The sequence below is a fragment of the Macaca nemestrina genome, chromosome 8, assembly GCF_043159975.1.
Source record: "Macaca nemestrina isolate mMacNem1 chromosome 8, mMacNem.hap1, whole genome shotgun sequence".
Lineage (NCBI taxonomy): Eukaryota > Metazoa > Chordata > Mammalia > Primates > Cercopithecidae > Macaca > Macaca nemestrina.
In genome coordinates this window covers 22,537,394-22,546,122 of record NC_092132.1, presented here as the reverse complement: position 1 = coordinate 22,546,122, position 8,729 = coordinate 22,537,394, and the positions used below count along the sequence as shown (strand labels likewise).

The 8,729-nt window shown below is 38.9% G+C and overlaps 1 pseudogene; it reads left to right on the top strand.

The window, feature by feature from the left end:
* The first annotated feature begins 6,151 nt into the window (after positions 1–6,151).
* Positions 6,152–7,945, top strand: LOC105468570 (cyclin-dependent kinase 5 pseudogene; annotated as a pseudogene).
* The last annotated feature ends 784 nt before the right edge of the window (positions 7,946–8,729 follow it).

Sequence of the window (8,729 nt, the reverse complement as noted above, 5' to 3'; positions counted from 1 at the left end):
AGTACAATGAAAGAGCAGAGGAAATAATCAGTGAATTTAAACACAGAACAATCTGAACAAGACAGAAAGTAGATTGAAAAAAATTATAATAATAAAATTCAGGGACCTGCCAGATGGTAGCAAAGGATCTAACATTTGTGTCATTGGGGTCCCAGAAAGTGATGAGAAAGTGAACGGGGATGAAAGATTACCCAGAGAAATAATGGCTGAAAACATCCCAAGTTGGTGAAGAGACATAGAACTAGGGATTCAAAACGCTGAGTTAACCCCAAATTAGATCATTGCGTATGCACCAAGCAACAGAACTGCAAAATCTGTGAAGTAAAAATTAATAGGATGAAAAGGAGAACTAGACAAATCCACAATTATAGTTAGAGACTTCAACACTGTCCTCTCAATGATTGATAAAAACAATTAGACAAAAATCAAGGATATAGAACTCAAAACACTGTCAACCAATAAAATCTAATAGACATAGCTGGAACACTCTTCTCAAGTAACAGCAGAATACACATTTATTTGAGTGTCCATGGAATATATACCAGAATAAACCATAGACTGGGCTTCAAAAAAAACTTTAACAAAGTTAAAAGAATGAAAATCATAAACAGTATATTTTCCAAACTCAGTGAAGTCAAACTAGAAATCAATTATGATAAGATAATGGAATAATCTCTAAATGCTTAAAAACTAAGCAACACACTTCTAGATAATTCATGGGTCAAAGAGGTTCCAAAGGAAATTTTTAAAATTACATTGAATTGAATAAAAATTAAAATCAAACATGAAAATTTGTGGGTCACAGCTAAAGCAGTGCTAAGGGAAATTTATAGCATTAAATGCATACATTAGAAAAGAAAGAAAGAAAAGTCTCAAATTAATAAGCTAAGCTTCCATCATAAGATGGAAAAAGAAAAAGAAATTCGAAGCAAGCAGAAATCAAATACTAATTGATATGGTTTGGTTGTGTCCCCTCTCCAATTTCATCTTAAACTGTAGCTCCCATAATTCCCACATGTTGTGAGAGGGACCTGGTGGGAGATAATTGAATCATGGGAGCGATTTCCCTCATATTGCTCTCGTGATAGGAATAAATCTCACAAGATCTGATGGTTTTATAAGGAAACCCCTTTCACTTGGTTCTCATTCTCTCTTGCCCTCAACCATGTAAGAAGTCCCTGTGCTCTTTCTTCATCTTCCGCCACGACTGTGAGACCTCCCCAGCCATGTGGAACTGTGAGTCCATTAAAACTTTTTTCTTTATAAATTACCCAGTCTCGGGTATGTCTTTATCAGCAGCGTGAAAACGAACTAATACACTAATATAAAACCAGAAACTGATATAATAAAATTGAAAAGAGAAAACCAACAAAGAAAAATTCAACGAAATAAGGAGCTAGTTCTTTCTTTAGAAAGAACTATGCACTGAAGAGCTTCTTCATAGCAAAAGAAACTATCAACAGAGTAAACAAACAACCTACAGAATAGAAAAAAATGTTTGCAAACTACACGTCTGACAAAGGTCTAATATCCAGCATCTATAAGGAGCTCAAACAAATTTACATGAAACAAATAAACAACCCAATTAAAAAGTGGGCAAAGGACATAAACAGACACTTCTCAAAAAAAGACATACATGCAATCAACAAACGTGAAAACAAGCTGATCATTACAGAAATGCAAATCAAAACCACAATGAGGTACCATCTCACGCAAGTCAGAATGGCCATCATTAAAAAGTCAAAAAAAAACAGGTGCTGGCAAGGTCCAGAGAAAAAGGAACACTTATACACTGTTGGTGGGAGTGTAAATTAGTTCAGTCATTGTGGAAAACAGTGTGGCAATTCCTCAAAGACCTAAAACCAGAAATAACATTCAACCCAGCAATCCCATTACTAGATATATGCCCAAAGGAGTGTAAATCTCCCTATCATAAAGACACGTGCACACATATTTTCATTGCAGCACTATTCACAATAGCAAAGACATGGATTCAACTTGAATGCCCATCAATGGTAGACTGGATAAAGAAAATGTGGTACATATACACCAGAGAATACTATGCAGCCATAAGAAAGGATGAGATCATGTCTTTTGCAGGAATGTGGATGGAGCTGGAGGCCATCATCCTTAGCGAACTAACACAGGAACAGAAAACTAAATACTGCATATTCTCTCTTATAAGTGGGAGCTAAATGATGAGAACACATGGACACAGAGAGGGGAACATACACTGGGGCCTACCAAAAGGTGGAGGGCCAGAGGAGGGAGAGGATGAGGAAAAATAACTAATGGGCACTAGGTTTCATACCTGGGTGATGAAATAATCTGTAAAACAAACCTCCATGACACAAGTTTACCTACATAACAAACCTGCACATGTACCCCTGACCTAAAATAAAAGTTAAAAAAAGAAAGAAAGAGCTATACAACTGTAAAACCTCTAACAAGACTGACAAAGGAAAAAGAGAGAAGACACAAATTACCGATATCAGGAATGAAACAGAGGATGTCATTACAGATCCTGAAAACATCAAAAGCATAATAAAGGAATACTATGAACAACTCTACACACATAAATTTAATACCTTAGACAAAATGGTCCAGTTCATCTAAAAACACAAGCCACCATAGTGCACTCAATATGAAACAGATAATTTGAATAGCCCTATGATATTAAGAAAATTGAACCAATAATTTTTAAACTGCAAAAAAAGAAATCCACAGGCCCAGATGGTCTCACTAAAGAATCTACCAAATGTTTAAAGAAGGATTAACACAATTCTGTACAATGACTCCCTGAAAAATAGAAGTGGGGACAATTCTCAATTTGTTTTATGAAGCTAGTATTACCATCATCTCAAACCCAAGGACAATACAAAAAAGAAAACTGCAGACCAATATCCCTCATGAATATGGACGTAATGTTAGACATAGTCATAGAAATCCTTAATAAAATATTAACAGATAGAATTAATCAGTATATGAAAAGTGTATTGTGTATACATGACCAAGGGGGTTTTATTCCACAGATGCATGACTGGTTTGATATTTGAGAATCAATGCACAATCATGACATAATAAACATAACCCATCATAGTAACAGGCTAAAAGAAGATAATCATATGATCAAATCAATAAACACAGACACAGCATTTGACAAAATTCAACAGCTGTTCATAGTTTTAAAAAAAACTCTCAGAAAATAAGAATAGTGGAGGATTTCCTCACCTTGATCAGTGGGATTTGCAAAAATCCTATAACGAATACTATGCTTAATAGTGAAAGACTTAAAGCTTTCCCTCTATGATTGGGAGTAAGGAAAGTGTCCGTTCTCACCATTCTTATTGAACATAGTGCTAGAAGTCGTAGCTAGTACAAGAAGGCAATAAATGGTATATATTAACATACTGAAAAGAAAGAAATAATACTGTTCCTGCAGAATAAATGATTGTCTATATAAGAAAACCCCAAGGAATCTACCAAACAAATCCTAAAAGTAATAAATGAGTTCATTAAAGTTGCAGGATACAAGATAAACATACAATCAACTATATTTTTACATATTAATACTACCAATGAACAAATGGATACCAAAATAAAAAATACAAATACTATTTACAATCACTCAAAACTAATACTTAGGTATAAAAATAGCAAAGCATGTAAGGACTTGTATGCTAGAAACTACACAATGCTAATGAAAAAAATCAAAGAATATCTAAATAATGTAGAGACATATTGTATTCATGGATTAGAAGACTTAACCTAGTAAAAGTGTCAGTTGTCCCCAAATTGACATAGAGGTTTAATGCAGCTCCTATCTTAATCCCAGCAAGGATTGTTATAGACCTAGACAATATTATTCTAAAATATACAGAAACAGACCAAAAAATAGACTAGCTTAAATAATCTTGAAAAAGAAGAATAAAGTGGGAGGAATCAGTTACAAGACTTACTCAGTTTCAAGACTTATTATATAGCTATGGTAATCCAAACTGTATGGTACTGGTATAGGGATATACACATAGAATAATGGAACAGAATAGATAATTCAGAAATAGACCCACACCTGTATCCCTAACTGATTTTTGACAAAAGTGCAAACTCAATTCAATGAAGAAAAGAGTTCTCTCAATAAATGTATGGAGCAATTGGACATCCATAGGTGAAAAAGGAACATCAACCTAAATCATACAAAGATTAACTCAAAATGGATCACAGACTTAAATGTAAAACATAAAAACTATAACACTTTCAGAATGAAACATAAGAGAAAATTTTGGCCAGGCTCAGTGGCTCATACCTATAATTCCAGCACTTTGGGAGGCTAAGGTGGGTGGATTATGTGAGGCCAAGAGGTGAAGACTAGCCTGACCAACATGGCGAAACCTCATCTCTACTGAAAATACAAAAAGAAGGTGGACATCATGGTGCATTCCTGTAGTCCTAGCTACTCAGGAGGCTGAGGCACGAGAATCGCTGGAACCCGGAAGGCAGAGGTTGAAGTGAGCTAAAATTGCGCCACTGCACTCCAGCCTGGGGAACAGAGCAAGACTCTGTCTCAAACAAACAAACAAACAACCTAAAAAAAAAATGTATAAAAAATAAGAAAATCTTTAGGATCTAGGGTTAAGGATCTAGGGCTAGGCAAAGAGTTTTAGACATGATACCAAAAGTATGATACATAAAAGGAAAAAATTCAAAATCAGACTTCACGAAAATTAAAACTCTTGCTCTGTGAAAGACCATGTCAATAGTATCAAAAAGCAGGCTACAGAGTAGAGAAAATATTTGCAAATCACTTATCCAAGAAAGGACTAGTATCTAGAATAAATAAAGACTTCTCAAAACTCAGCAGTGTAAAAACAAACAATTCAATTAGATAATGGGCAGGAGACATTATTTTTCACTTTCAGAGAGACATGGATGGCGAATAAACACATGAAAAATGTTCAACATCATTAGCCATTAGGGAAATGCAAATTAAAACCACAGTGAGATATCACTACATACCTATCAGAAAGGCCAAAATAAAAAATATTTACAACAAAATGCAGGCAAGCTCAGTGACTCATACATTACTGATGGAAAAGTAAAATGATACAACCACTCTGGAAAACAGTTTGGCAGTCACTTGCAGAATTAAACATGCCCTTACCATGCGACCCAGCAATCATGCTCCCAGGCATTTATCCCAGATAAATGAAGCCATAAGTTCATACAAAAACCTGTACACAAAAGTTTATCACAACTTTATTTGTAATAAACCCCAAATGGAAATAATTCCTATGTCCTTCAACACATAAGTGGTCAAACAAACTGTAATACACCCAAAACAGAGAACACTGCTTAGGAATAAAAAGGAACAAATTACTGAAATATGCAACAACCTGGATTTATCTCCAGAGAATAATCGGAGTGAAAAAAACCCAGTCCTAAAAGGTCACATACTATATGATTCCCATTTATGTAAAATTAGTCCAACCATTGTGGAAGACAGTGTGGCAATTTCTCAAGGAGCTAGAACCAGAAATACCATTTGACCCAGCAATACCATTACTGGGTATATACCCAAAGGATTATAAATCATTCTACTGTAAAGACACATGCACGTGTGTGTTTATTCCAGTACTGTTCACAATAGCAAAGACTTGGAATCAACCCAAATGCCCATCAATGACAGACTGAATAAAGAAAATGTGGCACATACACACCATGGAATACTATGCAGCCATAAAAAAGAATGAGTTCCTGTCCTTTTGAGTTCATGGATGAAGCTGGAAACTATCATTCTCAGCAAACTAATACAGGAACAGAAAACCAAACACTGCATGTTCTCACTCACAAGTGGGAGTCGAACAATGAGAACACATGGACACATGGAGGGAAACATCACACACCAGGGCCTGTCGGGGGTGGGGAAATAGGGGAGGGTGAGCATTAAGACAAATACCTGATGTAAATGACAGGTGGATGGGTGCAGCAAACCACCATGGCACATGTATTCCTATGCAATAAACCTGCACATTCTGCACATATATCCCAGAACTTAAAGTAAAATTAAAAAAAAAGAAAGATGTCTGAAATGACAAAATCATAGGAATGGTGAACAGATTAATGGTTGCCAGTGGTTTTGAAGGGAACAGGGATGAAGAAGTAGGTGTGGCTATAAAAGGGCAACAAGAGGTACACTCTGCTTGTGAATATGCCATTATCTCAAAATAAAAATCTTAATTTAAAACATAACTACAGGCCCAGCTCAGTGGTGGCTCACACCTGTAATCCCAGCACTTTGGGAGCCTGAGGCGGGTGGATCACGAGGTCAAGAGATGAAGACCATCCTGGCCAACATGGTGAAACTCCATCGCTACTAAAAATACAAAAATTAGCTGGGTGTGGTGGCGGGCGCCTGTAGTCCCAGCTACGCAGGAGGCTGAGGCGGGATAATTGCTTGAACCCAGGAGGCGGATGTTGCAGTGAGCCAAGATCACACCACTGCACTCCATCCTGGCGACAGAGCAACACTCCATCTCAAAAAAATAAAAAATAAAAACTACAAAAAACTCAAATTTCAAAGAAGCAAAAAATAATTTTTTTAAAAAATGCATGAAAAACCAGTGAAATCTAAATAAAGCCTGTATAGTCTTCACCAACATCAACTTCCTCATTTTGAAAACTGTACTGTGGCTATGTAAGATGTTATCACTGAGGAAAACTGGGTGAAGGGTACATACGATCTCTGTGTACTATTTTTGCAGCTTCTTATGAGACAAACTATTTCAAAATGAAAAGCTGTCACTTAAAAAAACACATTTCAAATTAGCTGGGCATGGTGTCGTGCAGCTATAGTCCCAACTACCCAGGAGGCTGAGGCAGGAGGATTGCTTGAGCCTGGGAGTTCGAGGCTATAGGGAGTTATGATCATGCCACTGCACTCCAGCCAGGACAACAGAGTGAGACCCTGTCTTTAAAGAAAAGAATAAGTTAAATAAAAATTTTAAAACATTTAATTTTCTTGAGTCTTAAAACTGAGAGCCCACACGTGCCCCTGCAGCCACCGCAATGTAGAATACGAGAAACTGGAGAAGATTGGGGAAGGCACCTACAGGACGGTGTTCAAGGCCGAAAACCGGGAGACTCATGAGATGGTGGCTCTGAAATGGGTGAGACTGGATGACAATGATGAGGGTGTGTGCCAAGTTCCGCCCTCCAGGAGACCTGCCTACTCAAGGAACTGAAGCACAAGAACATTGTCAGGTTTCATGACGTTCTGCACGGCAACAAGAAGTTGACTTTGGTTTTTGAATTCTGTTACCAGGACCTGAAAAAGTATTTTGACAGTTGCAATGGTGACCTCGATCCTGAGATTGTAAAGTCATTCCTCTTCCAACTGGTAAAAGGCCTGGGATTCTGTCACAGCCGTAATGTGCTACACAGAGACCTGAAGCCCCAGAACCTACTAATTAACAGGAATGGGGAGCTGAAATTGGCTGATTTTGGCCTGTCTCGAGCCTTTGGGATCCCCATCTGCTGTTACTGAGCTGGAGTGGTCACACTGTGGAACCGCCCACCAGATGTCCTCTTTGGGGCCAAGCTGTACTCCACATCCATTGACATGTGGTCAGCTGGCTGCATCTTTGCAGAGCTGGTCAATGCTGGGCAGCCTCTTTGTCCAGGCAATGATGTTGATGACCAGTTGAAGAGGATCCTCTGGCTGCTAGGGGCACCCACCGAGGAGCAGTGGCCCTCCATGACCAAGCTGCCAGACTATAAGCTGTACCCAATGTACCCGGCCACAACATTCCTGGTGTACGTCGTGCCTAAACTCAATGCCACAGGGAAGGACCTGCTGCAGAATCTTCTGAAGTGTAACCCCGTCCAATGTATTTCAGCAGAAGAGGCCCTGCAGCACCCCTACTTCTCCGACTTCTGTCTGCCCTGAGCCCTGGGACTCCCGGCCACCATTCTGGAGCCTGGCCTATTTAAGCCCCATCTTGGGAGGGGTGGGACTGTGGGGTGCCCGGTGTGCTGAGCTCCAGCTATGCTGAGCCCAGCAAGGGTGGGACGCCTGAGCCCAAGTTTCTCACTTCCTTTGTGGACTTTATTTAATTTCTTTCTTTTTTTTTTTTTTTTTTGAGACGGAGTCTTGTTCTGTTGCCCAGGCTGGAATGCAGTGGTGCGATCTCGGCTCACTGCAAGCTCCGCTTCCTGGGTTCATGCCATTCTCCTGCCTCAGCCTCCCGAGTAGCTGGGACTACAGGCGCCCACCGCCACGCTTGGCTAATTTTTTGTATTTTTAGTAGAGACGGGTTTTTACCATGTTAGCCAGGATGGCCTCTATCTCTTGACCTCGTGATTTACCCACCTCGGCCTCCCAAAGTGCTGGGATTACAGGCGGGAGCCACCGTGCCTGGCTGACTTTATTTAATTTCATAAATTGGCTCCTTTCCTACACACACACACACACACACACAATTTAATATTCTTATTTTGCTACCTTTGATCAATTCTTAAAAGACCACAGGCAAATCCTGGTCCAAGTGCCTAGGTTTCCATGTGACCACTATGTAGATACACCCACTGCCTTGGGAAGCACACTTTCTGCTAAGTGCACATCAGTTATCAATCAGAATCCTCAACTCACATGTGCAAGGCTTACCACTTTCTTTACTTTCTATGATGCAACTTCATTTCTATGTTAAGGTCCTATTCAGCCAATGTCATGA